The sequence below is a fragment of the Anas acuta genome, chromosome 2, assembly GCF_963932015.1.
Source record: "Anas acuta chromosome 2, bAnaAcu1.1, whole genome shotgun sequence".
Taxonomy (NCBI): Eukaryota; Metazoa; Chordata; class Aves; order Anseriformes; family Anatidae; genus Anas; species Anas acuta.
Window position 1 is genome coordinate 100997259 of NC_088980.1, and position 20615 is coordinate 101017873.

General features: G+C 37.8%; 1 long non-coding RNA gene across 1 annotated transcript; it reads left to right on the top strand.

The window, feature by feature from the left end:
* The first annotated feature begins 312 nt into the window (after positions 1 to 312).
* LOC137851784 (uncharacterized) lies at positions 313 to 2274 on the top strand. Its single transcript, XR_011093467.1, has 3 exons — positions 313 to 424; positions 945 to 1069; positions 1776 to 2274. It is a non-coding gene; the product is annotated as an uncharacterized lncRNA (long non-coding RNA).
* Positions 2275 to 20615: the final 18341 nt, after the last annotated feature.

The window sequence follows — 20615 nt, forward strand, 5'->3', positions numbered from 1 at the left end:
AAAGCCCAATTTCTCCCTTGTGACTATGGGTGCCTGATAGATTTAGGTATCTTGTGACTATAGGTGTCTGAGATTTAGGAAGCCTCACCACTCAAGAAACTGAATTTATCCCTGCAGGTTCAAATAATTGTTATGGAAACCACAGTTCTGAACATACTGATTTTTCATGGTTAGTGGCATGCCATATTTGAGACCATTGGCTTTTTTGCTGTTGTTTGATCTTCCTTTAATACAAAAGGAAGTGAGGAGGAAATAAGATACACCTGTATTTTTATAACTGCACTCATTAGAATACCTCATTGGCAGTCGAAGCTCTCACCTGTCATGGTGTGCACTGCTAAAGGGTAGCTGAATATAGAAGCTGGAAGTTTCAAAGCAGCTGACAGAAGATTTAGGGTCTACAAATTAAGAAGAAAGGAAGTCTGTATGTAATTCTAGTAGAGTTCTTCAAGGGAGAAACCTGTAAATTTGGCATAGAAAGAGGTCTGAAAATAAAATTGGATCAATTCTCCTGCTCTAAAGCATGTCTAGTACTTAAATGTTAAGGCTTGCATGGTGTTACACCTTGCAATGTTTTTCTCTTACGAAGGTTAAAATATATATATTTTTTCCAGATTATCTAGTTTAAGCTGCTCTTATGTTTAATCCCACATGGTTATGTTGAACATTTAACAGGGAGTAGGACAATGGTTCTACTTTTTCTTCTTTCTAGCAACTTTAAAGGATGTTTCATAAAAAGTAATGTCTCCAGCTGGACACAGATATTTGCTGAAAACTTATAAGTCATGAGTAAAGTGAAGAAATTATTTTGTATATCTGATTCACAAAGTTCTAGTTCATAATATCAATCACTTTTTTTTTTTTTTGTAAGATCGTTCTATTATATTAATAGTAGTTGTTCAGTAGTGCTTTACCATTTTACACTTACACACTGTATTTTTCAGCTTCACCTTTTTACTAGCACATGATTTGACAAATATATTTTGGTGCTGCTGAATAGCGTGCTCTATTCTGGCCCTTCTTACTTCAGCCAGCATGAAGAACTGAAGCAAGTAGGAGTGGCATTGAGGTGAGATCATTTTCCACCAGAACCCCATAAATGTTGCTAAAAATTTTCACTGTTATTCTTTCTCAATAGGAAAATGCAATTGACATATAATGCAGAGATAATGTTGTAACAGGTCATTCCATGTAACAACTTTCTATAGCTTTTTGTTTGCTTTCTTGTTTGTATACCAAATGTTGAAATACATTACTGTCTACCGCTATGATAAAATCATCTGGTAAGGTCTTCACCATGCAGAACTGTTACTGGCATAAGGAAAGGGATTCTGATTTCAAAACTAACCAAAATGGTTACTTTTCATAGAGATCAGCTCACTATGCAATCCTACATCTAGCTTTGAAACACAAAAATAGAATAGAATAGAATAGAATAGAATAGAATAGAATAGAATAGAATAGAATAGAATAGAATAGAATAGAATAGAATAGAATAGAATAGAATAGAATAGAATAGAATAGAATAGAATAGTTCATTTAGAAAGGACCTAGAAATATTATCGAGTATAACTGCCTGACTGCTTCAGGGCTAACCTAAGGTTAAAGAGTATTACTAAAGGCATTGTCCAAATGCCTCTTGAAAACTGACAGGCATGGGACATCAACCACCTTACTAGGAAGCCTGTTCCAGAGCTTGACCACCCTCACAGTAAATATTTTTTTCTTAACAAAGACATTTTCCTAATAAAGATTTTTTTTCTTCATTTTCCCAGAGGAACAACACAAAGAAGAAACCAGGGTTTGGTAACTGCTTAAACCAACACTAACAGAACTCTGGGCAGCTAAGCCTGAATGTGCCTAAATTCTGTGTTTACCTCTGATGAACTTGAAATGAAGAAATTTTTCTGAAACCAATAATTTTTCAAGATCTTCCCTGTTCTACATCAATTGTCCAGAGATCTGGCTGTCAAAGCGATACAGCAGGAGAAGCTTTTCCGCTTCTATTCTCTCACTGCATAGTTTTAATTTAATAACAGGTTAGTTTGTGATTTCTGGTTTAGGAAGCCCCCTTGCTTTCTAAGCCAAGGATTGATAGAGCTGCAAGAACAGCCTTCTGCTACCAGAGTAAGCCTCTATTAGCCAGTGCCAGAAACAGGAAAGGGGGTGGGTAAATCTTTGATGTTATTTAAGGATCACCTTTTATGGGGAAAAATTAATGAAGTCTTTATGAAAGTTCCATTATGAGTGGCCTCTCGGGGTTAAATTAATGTCAAAGGAACACGTATATATTTAATGTAAATCATGGTCTGTGAGAAAAAGGAGCAAGAAAACCCCACTTGCCACTTACCACAGTAAAAGTCATTATGGATTGGCTAGCTTCAGAAAATTTATTAGTTAGCAGTTAGCACCTTTGAAAATGACTTATAATGTAAATACAATTATGGCTGACTCTTTCTTCAGGCTAAAAGAACTTCTCATTCAGAATTATCTATATAACAAAACAAAGATAATAAGACTGTGAAGCTTTCCTACTGAAAGTGTCTCATTTTCAAACAAATGGGTGAAATATAACAATAATTTTAGCAAGAAAGCTATCAGAAGGTCCAAACACCAATATTTACTGGTGGTAAAGGGTGCTGGAAGGGGTTCTGGAAATAGAAAATTTTAAAGTCATATAGTTTATGCATTTAGGGGTGGGGGTGGTTGGTTTTTTGTCCAAAGTGGAATGAAAATACTGTACTAAAGGCTGATATGAAGTAATGGAGAATAAATAACATCATCAATGCCCATGTAAGAAACATGACAGAATAGGCATTTCTACCTACTGACTAAAGTATACAACAGCAAGATGGGCAATTCAATACAGAAAATAATTAGTAGGCAATAGGTAATAAACAAGAGATATAAAATATTAATTTCTGAGACCCTAAGAATGCATCCTGTCAACTGTTGTTTGCTGCTTAACTCTGCCTAACAGGGATACAGACCAAATTTAGTTGCTGGCCAAGATTCGATTCCTATTTGTTGTTTCTTTTTGTTTGTTCATTTTTATCTGTTAGGTTTTCTTACTTGCAGACCAAACATCCCAGAGGATTTTTTCAGAGATAATGAAAGCTCTCTAAGCTGTTTCATCCAACTTACTAGTGAGTAAGGTGAGTAAGACAGTGACAGATAGTAGTTAGTTATGACCTGATGACAAACTGTACTGGATAAGTTGATAATCTCCTTGTAGCAGACAGATATTCAAATCCTAAAAGTTCATAATCACCTTGTGTGAAATATCAACTAAAAAAAGGTGCTATGGAGTTGTGGTCTGGTAGAAAATGACCTGCTACCTTTACTCTCTCCTCAACCATAGATGTGAGACAGACAGCAATTGTCTGCTACTTAAAACAAGACAACAACAACTCCTGTGATATTTTTAAATTTTACAGGATAAATAAATATCTCATAAAACATTTTTTAATTACTTTTAAACAGGTCAGGAATCTCATTTTATCTTTACATTTATCTTTTGATTTAACACTGCTAAAGAGAGACAGCAATTTAATTCAATTAGCGTTTCTTGTAAAAACTACTGAACTCATTTGAATATAAATTTGAATACCCACAATCTAGTTTAAAGTAAGATGCTTTATGGTAGTAAAATGAGAAACTTCTAAATTAAAAAATTAAAGTTGGTCTAGATTCATACATCCTTGACACTAAAGACAACAGATTTTTCACTAGCTCATTAGTGTTAAAGTCAATGCAGGTACAATGTGAAAAGATGTTGATTAATTATTTTTATGTGATGGATTTTAATTCTGTTGAGGTAGATTCTTTCCAGCAGTTAGACAATGGCCCACATAAGACAGAAAAATGATTGAGAATCAAACTCTGGATATTTTACACCTACTCTAACAATGTTTAAAGGTAGAACATGTCCTATAGAAGCACAAGCCAAGTGGGCAAGTTGAATATACATGTAGAGAAAAAAAAAAAAAGGTGTCAATTACACAGAACATGCACTCAGCACAAACTGCCTTCAGAAATGATGTATTCTAAATGACATGTAAAAATACAGTAGTTTATGCCTTGGTCCCATATAAATTGTTCTCTGAAAATATATTAAAAAAATTTAGATGTGGGTAGAAACTTATTTTTTCTAATTTACATTTGTTTCAAATATTAGCTACCATCTTGACTCCCTGAAAAACTAATTTATCAGTGATCCATCCTACAGGATGATGAAATAGCTTTCCTTTTGTAAGAAAGGTGAGGACAAAAGAATAAATAAATAAAGGCAGAATGTACTGCAGTTCAAGTCTTGCAAACATTTTTTTTTTGTTGTTGTTGTTGTTTTTGTTTTTTTTTTTCTTATATTAGAAAATAACTAGTCGTAAGTCCTTTGAAGAGCAAAGCAAAGCCTAAATGTCAATATATGGAAAGGGCAAAACTGATTCTACAAAAAACATGGTCAAATATGAAGTAACCAAGTGCACTGCATATAAGAGACAGAAGACAAAAGCCTTCTTAATAAATATTTGCTAGTCATAGTAATTATGGAACAAATCTTTTTTAAAAAGATAGAGCAAAATGTATTGTTCAGCTGGAACCTATCAACAGTGTCAAAAAAAAAAAAAAAACATTGAAAAGCTTTCAATTAATATATTCAAATTCCAAATGAAGCTGTATATTAAACTGCTGAAGTATTAGTCATATTTTAGTTGTGGTAATCATTTTCTTCCTTATTAAATAAACACTGCTATTTAACACTTCATTAAAAGTCCAGTTGTTCAGTAATTACTGATACAATTTTAAATGAATGACATCATGATACGCTATTTCTTCACAAGCTTCCTCAATTGTGCCTTAATTGTACGGATGCCCACTGATCATATAAACATTACAAGACTGTTATTAAAGCACATTATAAACAGCTATAAAATAATGTTTTGTGGTAATCTTATGTCATGGTATCTTTCCTATCAGTCTTTTTTTTTTTTTTCTTTTTCCTTCTTTAATATGGAAATCATCTAAACACTTACAGCCAGGTATAGATAAGATTTGGAATAATTTTTTTTTCAAAGACATTCTTTTCTTAGTTTCTGGTTTACAGAAATATAATGGAAAGCATTTTTTCTTCTCATTAACCACGTATTTCCCTTTTGTGGAAAATGGCCTTGAAAAGCGATACCTTTTTTTTGCAATGCATTATAGATTACAGTATTGGGATTCTCTAAAAACCTCATGTGGAGAACCATGTGGACAGCATTGACTGCTCTAGTATGTTATTGGGCTGCCAGCTGCTCTTCGTGCCTTCCTTGCTGTCATGTTGTTTTGCTCTCAGCAGGAAAGGACTTGCAGGAAGAAGCAAAGTGTTTCAGCGCTGTTTTTAAAATCCCTTCTAATTGCTTTTTTTTGTTCCTCATGTTAGATATTTTTACTAGCTCACTTCTGGCAGAACACTATAATTAAGTGGCAACTGTCTTCTGACTTTGTTCCTCCCGCTGACATTACACTTTGTTTTAATATCTGCTATTAAGTTAGGCTCTGGTAGATGGCAACATTTCAGGATTTCAGGGGACAAATGGGCCTCAGTAAGACACTTGTGATTTCATTGACTGTAAACTTCTTTATAGGATATGCTTTGATGAATTTTATTCATAGATAAATTCAGCTATCATCTCCCTCTTTCTGTTCACTTTTATTGCAGACAAATTTGAGATTTTATAGCAAAAATTTATTAACATGATTGGACCTTAGTGTGAAAATTGCAAAAATGGGGATTTTTAAAGTGGTAGCCATTATGATGTAAAACATCACATGGAATTTACATGTGTTTTATTATTATTATTATTATTATTATTATTATTATTATTATTATTATTATTATTATTATTACTATTAATCTTTGTAGCTTTACTTATAAATGTATCAGATGTTCTTATATGAAAAACACAAATAAAAAGTTCTATTTTATGAAATAGTGATGATAGAACTTTTTCTATTTACCTATGTTATTAGTTTACAAAAGAGAGTAGATTAGTAGTGACTAACAAGACCATCTGCCACAGCAGGAGTGGAAAAATTATACAGGTATTCTAAAAAATTCTAAAAACAATGGAAACAACAAATTATATAGGAAGAGGGAGGAATCCTAGGGGGCTTTGATACAAAATTCTCATTATACATGTAATTAGATAAAAAATTAGCTTAGCTATATACAAAGGCTAAACAAGCCTCATTAGCCATTTATAAGTGAATGTATAGGTTGTATATGTTGCAGGTCATTGACAAAAATACTTTCCTATTTTACCATCATCCTTTTTACGTATGAGGGGTCTCTTCCTGTTGCGGTACTCTGAGACAGCTGTGCAGATCCAACTTAGGAATTTGTGTTTGCACTTCTGAATGCCAGAGCATTTATAACTCATGAAGATCCTCATGCAGCTGTCCTTCCAGAACTTATTATGAGGCTGAGTGCCAGGTCTTTGCACTACTGGCTGAGGTGGATGAGACCCAGTCTGAGATCACAACACCTTCTGTCCCAGAGTGTGCAGCACTCTTGGTGGTGGTGGCTGGAGGTGGATGGATGAGAACTTCAGCTGAGCCCCACTCCCCTGTTCCTTTGCCATTTCTGGACACACTTGAGTCAGCAGAATGAGATTTGTATTTGTGCAGAGCCTTGCATCATGCAACAGCACCTGAAATACAAGTTTGTTGGTTTTTCTAGGCCACCCATACAATCAGTAGAAAACACAGAATGTGTGTTGTTAATGATGTGAAAATTTTCCTATGTATACCCTTTAATTCAGCTATGAAAAAAATTTTGTCAGGAAACTCTAGGCAAATGTTTATTAAGTATTCTGACAGTTTATAATAATAATGGGCCTTTGCCAAATATTTTAAGCTGAGATTTCAGAGGAATAATAAAATAGACTAAAGCAAGACTGATATACAGGTATAGAGAATAGGGAAGGACAGAGTCTTTAACTGGATTGTGTATTTTCTATGTTGGTAAAACTGATGGGTTTTGACAAAGCTTTTCAAAACTTGACAGCCTCAAATTTTAACTATTATGGCCTTCTGGAAAAGAAAATTATAAACAAGAGTACCTTTGTATTTGTACATCAAAAGAAAGACATGCTTAGGTAACAAAAAAAGTACTGACAACTGGAGGGGAACAACACTAATCTAAAAATCAGGTGGAATGTGGACTTAGTGGATAGTCTTTGGATTAGGATGACATTTGTCTTGTATTCAGGACATTTGCTGTTTAAATATATTTGGTTAAAACACCCCAATTTTAAATCAGTTACTTTTGTTTTCTTGATCTCTAATAGCTGTTCTTATGTCCCTGACTCTGAATCACTTTGAATGTTATAAATAATATTTAGGTCTCCATACTAAGAAATATATTTACTTGAAAAATCAGCTTTCTTTCATCAGTATTTAGGAGGTGGTTTTAATTTTCTTTCTTTAACAGACATCTGAGGTATCTGAAGTACTTGATTTGTTTTCTACCATTTCAAATTCAATTAGTTTTATTGTGATATGGCTTCCTTTAGTGAATGGCAGTGGGTGACAGTGAGAGAATTATTTACTGTCAATTACAAAGTTTGAGTGGCATTAATGGGTAACCCATACAGCTAGTGAAGTCCCCAAAGTAGAACATTATATTAAAATTGGCATCTGCCTACACTGGATTTTTTGTGTTCTGCCTTTTATATTAAAAATAAAAAAGCACAGATGAATCCAATGAATTAAAAATAAGCTGCTCATTTGGAGTTGGAATACAGACTCAATAGGTAATAAATGCCAAGAATAATTAGATGAAATTATGTTCCTTAAGAAAATATTTCATGCTTATGTTTATATGGCATTTTAATTCTAGCTACTGTCAGATTCATCCACAAAGCACCTTCTTAGAGAAGTATGGTTGCTTGCAGAACTGCTTTTTGCTTTATTTATTTCCACTTTTTATTTTATTTGCATCTGTGGTATTACTATAATGACTGATTTGTCATCATCATTGAAAACATATACATAAAAATTCTGACTTTCTCAGATGCAAGAAGGAAAAACACTATTTGATAGTGTATCTCTTTTTTTCTGGATCTGAATTATTTCTTAGTTTCAAATTTCAGCAACCTGTAGAGAGTGATACCATTCTCTCCTTACATAATAATAATAATAATAAATATATTAATAATAATAATAATAATAATAATAATAATAATAATAATAATGACAATAATAATAATAATAATAATAATAATGACAATAATAAATGCCAGACCCTGTCTTGACTTCAAAGTTCAAGGTGGTGGTAGTTCCTCTTACTTTTTTTTTTTTTTCTTCTCCCAAGAGAACCAGAATCATCATGAAAGTGTTAGTTTAGGAAGATGCAGAAAGAAATGTTGTGGAGCCAGCTTGCTAGTGTGTAGGCTATGGTTTGTTGAGATGCAATCTTAACTGAGGAAAATGTACAACACTCAACACATCTAATCAGTACTGATCAAAAGGGAGCAAGCTGCATCTTTATAATTCCTGTTAGCAACCTGACACCGAACCATCCATGTAGTTTTGGTACCTGTCTTATTCTGGAGCTTTTTTGGGCTTAAGAACATGATATTAGGTCGTTAAGCCATAAAGGAAAAATAGTACCATAGTAGAATAATAATAGTAACAAGAATAACAATAATTTCTAACAATAAAAAAAAAGAGGCTAGTGAAAATCAGATTGTACTAGAAGGAATACTATTTACAACCCCAAAATGTCTTTAGGTACTTGGTTACTGCCCTCTGCGGACTTGAGGAGTGTGTGGTGGTTCCTCTGGAGTAGGCATCTGAGCTCCACCACAGCTGGTCTCTCACTCCCCCTCCTCAAAGAGGAATGGGGAGAAAATACGATGAAAAAGGCTCCGAGGTTGAGATAAGGACAAGAAGATCACGCAGTAATTATTGTAATGGGCAAAACAGACTCGGCATAGGGAGATAGTAAGATTTATTGCTCATTACTAACAAGCTAGAGAAGTGAGAAACAAAGGAAAGAAACCAAAAGCCCCTTCCCACCATCCACCCTCTTCTACCTCCTCCCCCTGAGCAGCACAGGGGAACAGGGGAATGGGGGTTATGGTCAGTGCTTCTCTGACGCTCCTTCTCAGTCACTCTCGTCCCCTGTGCTGTGGGGTCCATCCCACGGGATACAGTCCTTGATGAACTGATCTGGCGTGGGCTTCCCACAGGCAGCAGCTCTTCCAGAGCTGCTCCAGATATGGGTCCGTACCACGGGGTCCATCCCTCAGGAGAAAACTGCTCCAAACTGGCTCCCCCACGGGCAGCAGCTCCTGCCAGGTCACCTGCTCCTGTGTGGGCTCCTCTCCACGGGCTATAGGTCCAGCTCCGGCAGGGGTCTTCCACAGGTGGCAACCTCCATCAGTGCAGGGCCACCTGCTCCACCATGGTCTCCTCCATGGGCTGCAGCATGGAACCCTGCTCCACTGTGGTACTCCATGGGCTGCAGGGGGACATCCTGCTTCACCATGGTCCTCACCACAGGCCAAAGGGGACTTCTGCTCTGGTGCCTGGAGCACCTCTCCCCCTCCATCTTCACTGACCTTGGCACCTTCAAGACTGTTCCTCACTCCTCTCACTCTCCCAGCTGCTGTATGGCGCAGTGTTTTTTTCCCTGTCTTAAATATGTTCTCAGAGAGGTGCAAAACAATATCACTTATTGGCTCGGCTCTGGTCAGCAGTGGGGCCCTTACCAAACAGGGGCAGCTTCTAGATCCTTCTCACAGAAACCACCCCTATAGCCCCCTGCTACCAAAACCTTGCCACGTAAACCCACTACAACCGTGGACACCCCTCAAAGACCTGTTGCAGGGGCATGCAGCTGGGTAAGGCAGCCCAGTCTGCTCCCTGCATAACAACTAGTCCAACTAAGAAAAGACGATGGGTGTCAGTAGTAGAAGATTCTCTCCTGAGAGGGAGGGAGGTGTCTGTCTGCCAACCCGATCTGCTCTTGGGTGAAGTCTGCTGCTTACCTGGGGCTTGCGTTAGGTGTGTCACCAAGCGACTGTCAAACCTCATACAGCCTAAAGACTATTATCTGCTGCTATTGTTCCACATGGGCATCAGTGATGCAGCCAAGAGCAGTCTCAGTAGTGTCATGAGGGATTTTAGAGCCCTGGCAACAGCGATAAGAGACTCAAGAGTGCAGGCAGTTTTTTCATCAGTCTTGCTGGTCAAAGGGGAGGGGATTGAAAGGGTCAGTCAAGTCTGGTGATTCAACAGATGGTTGTAGGACTGGTGCCACAGACAAGGAGGGGTTTGGCTTCTTAGACCATGGGAGTCACTTTGAGAAACCTGGTCTGATGGGGGCCAATGGGGTCACAAGTCAGAGCAGGGGAAGACCATCTTTGGTCACAGGCTGGCCAAGCTGGTGAAGAGGACTTCAAACTAGAGTTGCTGAGGGAGGGGAATCTCAGTCCATTGCGCTTCTCTCAGCAATAGACGCCCAGCCCTTGAAGAAGGGTCATGGGTCAGCAGGAGAGCACCTGAAGAGCAGCACAAAGGAATTCTGGCCACTCCAGACATCAGGTCATCTTCATCACGAGCCCAACTCAAATGTCTTATGCTAACAAACGTAGCATGGGGAATAAACAAGAGGAGTTAGAGATGTATGAACACATGCAGGGCTATGACCTCATTGGCAATACAGAGACATGGTGGAATGGCTCCCATGAATGGAGTGTTGAAATGGAAGGATGCAGGCTCTTTAGAAAGGACAGGCAGGGGAGATGAGGAGGGGGCGTCACCTTCTATGTCAATGAACAGATGGAGGGCATGGAGCTCCTCCTGGGGATGGTTAAGAAGCTGACAGAGAGCTGATGGATCGGGATTAAAGGAAGTGTGGGGACAGGTGACATAGTGGGTATAAGTGGGCTAGAGGCCACCTGATCAGGAAGACAAAGCTGATGAAGCCCTCTATAAACAGATAGAAGCAGCCTCAAGTTCACAAGCCCTGGTCTTTGTGGGGGACTTCAACCATTCCAATATCTGTAGAGTGACAGCACAGCAAGAGTGACAATCCAGGAGGTTCCTGGTATGCTTTGACGACAACTTCCTTCTCCAAGTGATAGAGGAACCAACAAGGAGAGGTGCTATGCCAGACCTCATTCCTACTAACAAGGAGAAGCTGGTGGGTAATGTGAGGCTCAAGGACAGCCTTAGTTACACTGATAGTGAAATGGTGAAGTTTTGCGTTCAGAGGGCAGCGAGGAGGGAGCACAGTGAGCTTGCTATGTTGGACTTTGAGAGAGCAGATTTTGGCCTCTTCAGGGTTCTGCTTGGTAAATTACCAATGGAGGTAAGAGGGGCCCAAGAAAGATGGATAATATTCAAGGATCGCCTCCTCCAAGCTCAGGAGCATCCCAACAAAGAGGAAGTTGGACAAAAACACCAGGAGTCCTGCAAGAATGAACAAGGAGCTCCTGGCTAAACTCAGACAGAAAAAGGAGTTCTACAGATGGTGGAAGAAAGAACAGATATCCTGGGATGGATGCAGAGACATTGTCCGATGAACCAGGGTACAGGTTAAGAAATCCAAAGCCTTGTTAGAATTAAATTTCACCAGGGACATCAGGGCAACAACAAAGGATTCTATAGGTACACCAGTGATAAAAGGAAGATTAGGGAAATTGTGGATCCTTTCCACAAGAAAGCGGGATCCCTGGTCACCCGGGATATGGAGAAAGCTGAGTTACTCAATGACGTTTTTTCCCTCAGTCTTTACTGACAAGAACACTCACCACATAGTCCAGGCCCTAGAAGGCAAAGGGATTGGCAGAATGATGAACCACCCACTGCAGGAGATGGTAGGGTTCAAGACTAGCTAAGGCACCTAAAGGTGCACAAGTCCATGGGACCTGATGAATTCATCCATGGGTCCTGAGGGAACTGGCAGATGTAGTTGCTAAGTCACTGTCCATCATATATGCAAAGTCAAGGCAGACTAGTGAAATTCCCATTGACTGGAAGAGAGAAAAGATTACCCCAATTTTTAAAAAGGGAAAAAAGGAAGACCTGGGAAACTACAGGCCAGTCAGTCTCACCTCTGAGCCTGGCAAGATCATGGAGCAGATCCTCCTGGAAACTATCACACAGAATCACAGAATTTATGCTAAGGCACATGGAAAATAAGGAGGTAACCGGTGGCAGCCAACATGGCTTCACTAAGCACAAAGGGCCTGGCATATCTGGTGGCCTTCTATGATGGGGTTATAGCATTGGTGGATAAGGGAAAAGCAACTGACATAATTTACCAGGACTTATGCAAAGCATTTGACACCGTCCCCCATGATATCCTTGTCTCTAAATTTGGGGAGACATGGATTTGATGGATGGACCACTCAGTGGATAAGGAATTGGCTGGATGGTTGCACTCAAAGAGTTGCAGTGAACAGCCCAACATCCAAGTAGGGATCAGTGACTAGTGGTGTTCCTCGGGGGTCAGTACTGGGACTGATGCTGTTTAATATCTTTGTTAATGGCATAGACAGTGGGATTGAGTGCACCCTTAGAAAGTTTGCCAATGACAGAAAGCTGTGTGGTGTGGTCAATATACTATCCATAGGGACTTTGAAAGTCTTGAGAGGTGGGCCTGTGAGAACTTCATGAGGTTCAACAAGGTCAAGCGCAAGGTCCTGCATCTTGGTCAGGGCAATCCCAAGTACACATACAGGCTGGGCGAAGAATGGATTGAGAGCAGACCTGAGGAGGGAATATTTGTCAGGGAGTGTAGTGGTAGGACAAGGGGTAATGGCTTTAAACTAAAAGAGATTTAGATTAGTTATTAGGAGCAAATCCTTTACTCTGAGGGTGGTGAGGGACTGCAACAGGTTGCCCAGAGCAGTTGTGGATGTCCCATTCCTGAAAGTGTTCAAGGCCAGATTGGATGGGTCTTTGAGCAAGCTGGTCTAGTGGGAGGTATCCCTGCCCATGGTAGGGGGGATGGAACAAGATGATCTTTCAGGTCCCTTCCAATCTTATGATTCTATCATTCTTTAAAAAGGTGAATGTAGTCTGGGATTAAATTCATGATTGTTTTGGGACATTTGATTCATATTCCTTCTTATCTCATTGAAATGATAGTATTTCAACATGAGATGCTCATTTTGGACTGAATGCAAAATAAAATTTCAGTTATTTTTTCTATCTGTTCTTTTTAAAAATATATATTTTTATTTCTTTATTTTTTGGTATGAAGATCATCTTTTACATTTAAAGAGGAATGTAAGTGAGAAAAGAGTCATAATTACAGATGAGATATTAAATTTATAAGCCAAAATAATTATTTATTCCAGTTAACACCTTGGTTTTGGGAGTTTTGCTCATGTATGAACATGACAAGATGTTTTTGGATGCTCCTAATGTGTTCTAAAGAGATGTTCTAAAGAGATAAGATGGAAATAACTGGTGCTTAGAGATGCTGGTATTACGTATTTGACAGTTAATACCTGAGAAACATTATTTTTATTTGTAAAATTCTGAAGTCATATCTTGCCCACTAAAATAGTGCTTTTGAATCATGTTTCCTTTGACCTCGAAAAGTCAAAAGTTAAATAAAGACCTGTGGATAAATTTTAACAGAATCAATTGCAAAGCTGAATTTAGGCAAAAACAGAAGCTATGCAAAATAATTTACTCACTTGAAATGTTAACTTTGGAAAAAACAAACAAACAAACAAACAAAAACACTTTGAGTTTTTGATCTCTGCAGACAAAATCCTCTTAGGTATATCATCAGATATAAGGCAAAGAAAGGAAGCAGTCCTTTGTAGCCTAAAAAGACAAATAAAAGTTGAACACAATAAAATGCATTTAGACTACTGAGTAGGGAATGAAAGCTAGACTGAAACTCATAACTCAAGAAATGGGAATTATGGTGGATTCTATGTCTCTGGAGATTTTTTTAATTAAGACTGATTTAAAAGACATTATTATTCAAAAAGAAGCTGTGTAAAATTACTATGGGTTTCATAGCTGCAGAAAGTCTAGATGATTATAATGGCTCCTTCTGGCTTTAAAGTCTGTGCTCATGAACAAAGAAATGAATTTTCAAAGGTGCAAGGCTCATTTATTGTCATTTATCTGTATAAAAACGCCAAAGGGAGTCATTGAGGCTAAGAATTTAGATTAGAATTAAAAAAAAAAAAGAGATTTAACATTTATATGAATCTCAGAAACATCAAGAATTAAAGTTAATAATAAGAAGGAAATGTTAAGCCTTAGAAACACACTTAAATCCTGAAATATAACTCTCTGAGCTCAAAATAAGAATAAATTTAGAGAGAAACATATTTTTATTCTTTGTCTTTAAAATTAGACAAAGAAGAGTGACTGGCCAGCTCTAGGAACACATATATCATGCATGAAAAAGAGTCAATATTTGAATAACAGAATTCTTCAAGCTTTTTTTTTTTTTAATGAAATAAAAATAAAAATAGAGCTAGACACTGCAAATAACAAGATCCTGTCTTTGATTAACCTTGAATCTTTTTCAGTCAATTCTTTCTTATGACAAAGTTGTTCAATTCATCAGATGATAAATGCAGTAACTATTGCCTAACCCCAGCTCCTATGATTAGGATCTATGAGATCAAACTCATTAGAGCTAATCATAAATCAGTCTGATAGAGTGAAATATTTAATTAGACAGCAAAACATTTACTTGGTAAGGGCCATGGACCTCTTTAGCCCAACTTACGGGACAGCATATTTAATGCCTTAAATAAACAGAGGAAGAAGTCAATATTAAGAAAAAGAAATCTACAAGCATGGTACAATCATTCATAGGCTTGTTTCCAAAAGAAGCCATGGCAAATCAGAAAGCAATTTTAAATGTTATGTTGGGAAAGCAGTTCAGTATGTCAGATATGTTTGCTTTTTACATGAAAGAGTCATTAATGAAAAGGAGATGTAAAGCTCCAAAAGAATATGCACTGTTTCTGCAATACTGGTACCTTAGTGTAGCAGTACTCCAGATGAACCAGAGCTTTGATGCATGTCTGCTTCTTTCAGAGAGAAAAACTGAGACAAAAAAAAACAAACAAAAAAATAAATAAAAAACAATGATGACCTTTAGGAAAGATAGAAGAAAAAAAATAAATTTAAAAAAATACTTCAAAACATATATATTCCCTCTACAGTGTGTCCCCTCAGGGTGGGGTCTTGCTGTTGCTCTGTCTTCCACTCACTTTAGTGGACTTCTGGGTTACAAAACTCCTCTGGAAACAGCCTCCTGACAGAGGTCTCTCAGAGACTTAGGTAGGATACTCTGTAAAACAGCCTAGACAAAGAAGCAAGGCAGTCAGTCCTTCAGGACTACTCTGGAAGGACATTAGGACATAGGGCATGGAAGGGAAGCATCAGTATTTTCAGTTTTCATCCCTTTGTTCCTTAATATTGTCTGATTCAGCAGATAATTGTTTTGAGATTACTATCCTGCTCAGTTTGCAGCTGGGTTTCTTAACGTTCAAAATTAATGACCCTGTGGCCAAGAAACGAAAAAAAAACAACCAACCAAACAAAAAAATATAGCTGGTCTAGGTTTTGCCTGGGGGAACAGGAGAAAGACTGAATCTCAGTGTGGGCCTCAGAACTGACAGGTTGAGATCCCTTTGTTCTTTCCTCTAACAACAAGGAATGAATATGAATTGATCACTTCCAATGCAACTTGCTATTGTGTAAAGCTACTGAAATACTAAGGGAGACATTTTAAGGAAAAAAAATATATATATATAAAAAAATTAAAAAGCCCTAGGTGGGTATTTCACAGAGTGAGATTGTTTCTAGGATCTTTGGTGCCATAGCACTGCAATAGAATACTGCAGACTTCTGAAATTATTTCATTCATTGACATTGGAAATGACCTTGCTCTGTGTATTCAAGAAAGCATATGCAGCATATCAGCAGTGATATTCTGTACATGCTTATGTCTTTCTAGATATAGCAAATCTTTGTATCCAGAACATCACACAAACAGAACTCCATACACCTGGATGAATTCAGTAGCACCAAAGAGGAAATAATAAAATAAAATAAATAAAATAAAATAAAATAAAATAAAATAAAATAAAATAAAATAAAATAAAATAAAATAAAATAAAATACTACTTTAAAAATAACTTCAAGAGTAATTAAAAACCGTAAATGCAAAGATGAGATGCGTACAAATAGATGTAAGTATTTCATGTCTGTTTAATAAATAGAGAGAACATATTTAAATAGCATATTGATTAAAAGATGGAAACACAAGAAAACAAAGCCTACCGCAGTATTTTCAATAAAATTTAAATTATATTTTAAACCTTTAATATCTTTGAAACATAAATATATGTTTATATATGCTTATATAAAAATGTTTATGAATTGTCACAATTTAAAATGGTTTGGTTTATTTTATCAGAAAAAAAATGCACTTTATATCACCTTTTTTAGATTTATCTAGATTCACTTTCATTTCAATTTTATTAGAGTGGTGGTGATGGAGCTACATTTTCACAAAGTAGGTAACATTTGGAAAAGGTTACTTTTTGGATTTCTATGCTTACTTTGGACTGGCACTGTTTAACATCTTTGACAGTGACATGGACAGTGGTATCAAGTGCACCTTAAGCCAGTAACACTGAGCTGTGTGGTGCTGTCAACATGCTGTAGGGAAGGGAGAGATGCCACCCAATGGCTCTTGACAGGCTTGAGAGGTGGGCCTGTGAGAATCTCATGAGGTTCAACAAAGCCAAGTGCAAGGTCCTGTATCTAGGTCAGGACAACTCCAAGAACAAATACAGGCTGGGTGGAGAATGGATTGAGAGCAAAACTGAGGAGAGAAAGACCTGGGGCTGTTGGTGGATGAGAAGCTCAACATGAGCCAGCAATGTGCACTTGTAGCCCAGAAAGCCAACTGTATCCTGGGCTGCATCAAACATAACATAGCCAGCAGGTCGAGGGAGGTGATCCTCCCCCCTCTTCTGATACTTCAGCTCTTCCCGCCCCACCCCCACCCCCCCACACAATAAGCCCATGGATGTATTAGAATGAGTGCAAAAGAGGGCCATGACAACGGTCAAAGATCTAGAGCACCTCTCCTATGAAGTCAGCCTGAGAGAGTTGGGGTTGTTCAGCCTGAGGAAGAGAAGGCTGTGAGGATACCTTAAAGCAGCCTTACAGCACCTAAAGAAAGCCTACAGGAAAGCTGGGAAGGGACTCTTTATCAGGGAGTATAGTGATAGGAGAAGGGGGAATGACGGGAGATTTAAATTAGAGATTACGAGGAAATTCCTCACCCAGAGTGTGGTGAGGCACTGTAACAGGTTGCCCCCAGCAGTTGTGGATGTCCCATCCTTGGAAGTGTTCTAGGCCAGGTTGGATGGGATTTTAAGCAACCTGATTTAGTGGGAGATGTCCCTGCCCATGGCAAGGGGGTTGCAACAAGATGATCTTTAAGGTCCATTCCAACCTAAACCATTCTATGATTCTACGAATTCTATGAAATGTGCATGTATTTATTGAACTTGTTCATGCTTATTCTCAAAATAAGTAACATAAGCTGGAAAGGGTACAAGTAGAGAGCAGATTAACATTTCTGGGAACTGTGGTTGTGTAAAGTGAATTAAATTTGGTGAAGAAACCAAATGAGATTTAATAAGAGCAAGTGTAGAGTCCTGCACCTGGGAAGGAACAACCACATATGTCAGTATGGGGTGGGGGACGACCTGCTGGAGAGGAGCTCTGAGGAGAAGGACCTGGGGGTCCTGGTGGATGACAGGTTGACCATGAGCCAGCACTGTGCCCTTGTGGCCAAGAGTGCTAATGGGATTCTGGCGTGCATTAAAAGGAATGTGGCCAGCAGGTCAAGGGAGGTGATCCTCCCCCTCTACTCTGCCCTGATCAGGCCTCACCTGGAGTACTGTGTCCAGTTCTGGGCTCCCTGGTACAAGAAAGACAGGGATCTCCTGTAAAGAGTCCAGCGGAGAGCCACAAAGATGATGCGGGGCCTGGAGCGTCTTTCTTATGAGGAAAGGCTGAGAGACCTGGGCCTGCTCAGCCTGGAGAAGACTGAGAGGGGATCTCCTCAGTGTATATAAATATCTGAGGGGTGAGGGACAGAAGGATGTAGCCAACCTCTTCTCAATGGTTTGTGGGGATAGGACAAGGGGCAATGGCTGCAAGTTAGAACACAGGAAGTTCCGCACTGACATGCGAAAGAACTTCACAGTGAGGGTGACAGAGCATTGGAACAGGCTACCTAGGGAGGTTGTGGAGTCTCCTTCTCTGGAGATATTCAAGGCCTGTCTGGACGCCTACCTGGGCAGCCTGCTCTGAGGAACCTGCTTTGGCAAGGTGGTTGGACCTGATGATCTTTCGAGGTCCCTTACAACCCCTACAGTTCTGTGATTCTGTGAATCTGTGAAATGATGCTGGGAAGAAGCATGGTAGGTGGGGAACTTTACAAATGTTTTAATATGCTTATAATTGGTGTGATATGTTTACATTCTACATGTTAACATGGATGAAATACTTACAAGTTCTTTTTTGGGTTCATATTACTCTGATTCAGGTAAGATACTTGCATTGTAGCTGTGATGGTGTGATAATGTTTTAGTGGTACTGATGATAGTATAAAAGTTGCAGAATGAGATCTTCCAGCTATGTTGTGGAATAACGTCATAAGTTTCCTCAAGATGTATACAGTTCTGAACAAGTTTCATCATGTTGTTCTTCAAAGCTTATATTGAGTGAAGGAGACCTGATGAGAATCACAGTAATCTTTAGCTTTGCAGGAAAGTTTTTGTTATAATAATAATAAAATTAGCTACTTTTTGCCTCCTGGATTCTGCTTAATAATCCTACGAGTGCAATGTTGTTTCATGAGCAGTTCAGCTGCTTTGAACCAGCTCAAGAAGCTAAACAGCAGTAGAAAACCAAAATGAAAGAGTAATTTTCTGCTGTGTTAGGTTCCTGAACAGCAATCAGATGTGCACCAGTGCAAGAGAAAGGATGAGGCTGTATCTTTCCCACAATAATTCGAATGCGCCTTTTCAGTCAATATCACTAGAGTAGCAAGCATTAAATGGACTTTAAGTATGCTGATGACCAGCTGCTGAGTCTGTCTTTGGGCTAGGGTGATTGATGAGTTTTTAAAAGGGAACTGTTGCATTAACAAAAATAAAAAAAATGTTGCCTATTTTATTTTCTTAGATTTTAAATTACGGCATTGTTATTGGATTAATATTAAACAAAGTATAAATTTTAGTATGGATGTGTAGCACAGCAAAAGAAAATCAAATCCATAAAAAAATAAATAAGTTAGAAGAGAGGTGGTTTTGGTGGGGGAAAAAAAATAGAAACCTTGTTCAACTGTTAATTAAAAAATGAAAATAATAATTTTGATTTTCCTTTTATTTCACAGCAATAACAAGTTTTCATTCTTTCAATTTTATTTTGTTTTTTTTTTTTTGTTTTGTTTTGTTTTTTTTTTTCGGTTATATCAAATAAAGTACTATTGGAAGAGGTACTCTGTTTCCCCTGGCTGATATTCTTTCATTATAGGTGCTTAAAATATGTTCTAGATTAATTGTTTTCCTATGTGTCTGGACTTTAAAACTGGAAATTTTGTAAATGTCATCAGAATAATAAACTATTAAATTAACTGTCTACTGAATTTGAACTGGTCTTGTTTTAGTTCCTCTCATAAAACAACCCAGACATTTAGAATTGTATATTAGTCTACCACATCTTAGTGATGCATTACCTTGGACAGAAGTACCTCATCCTGTGTTAGATGAAATTATGTTGGCCTTGAACCATTCAATGTTGAAGGCTCATTGGCTTTGATATGCTTAGGCCAGCTGACGGCTAGTAGTGTGCTTCAGAGTTTCCTGTATTTTACATGCAGAGTTAATTAATCTCATTCATATGGTAATTCTTAAAACAAACACTTTTTCTATTATTATTTTTATTTTTTATTTTTAGTGTAACTAAATTTTAAGTTATTGCTACATTTGCCACATTCAATCCTAGGTTACCTGCAATCTTGGGATCTGGGCATGTATTTAGGAAGAATTGGGAAAAAGAAAATGAACAGCTCTCTGCAGTAAATTCATTTTAAAATGGATGGATTTGTTATGTCAGAGGTGACAGAGATTAAGGTCCCCCAATCAGTTTAGCTAGAAATACTTTTTCTTCTTACTCACAAATCTCCTTGCCCACACAAACAAACATTCATATGAATAGGCTGAAAATGTTATTGCATGAGTAATGATTTCTTATGAGGGCTGCATTTTCCTAGCAGATATTTAAGTGCAATTATGTAGTCAGTATATGAAACTCTTTTTGAATTAACCACAACAGTTGTGGAGGTGACTTAATAAAGACTATGCTTTTTACATTAACACCACCTTTTAGGATACCAAGTGGAATGACAAAGAAAGAGATGATGTAAAACATGACCCAGGTGTAAATCCCATCTAACTCATGCCCTGCTGTGCATTGAGGAGCAGAGTTTTCCAGTTTTAGGCATTTAAGGGATAAATTACTCATAATTAGAGGCAGGTTTGTAC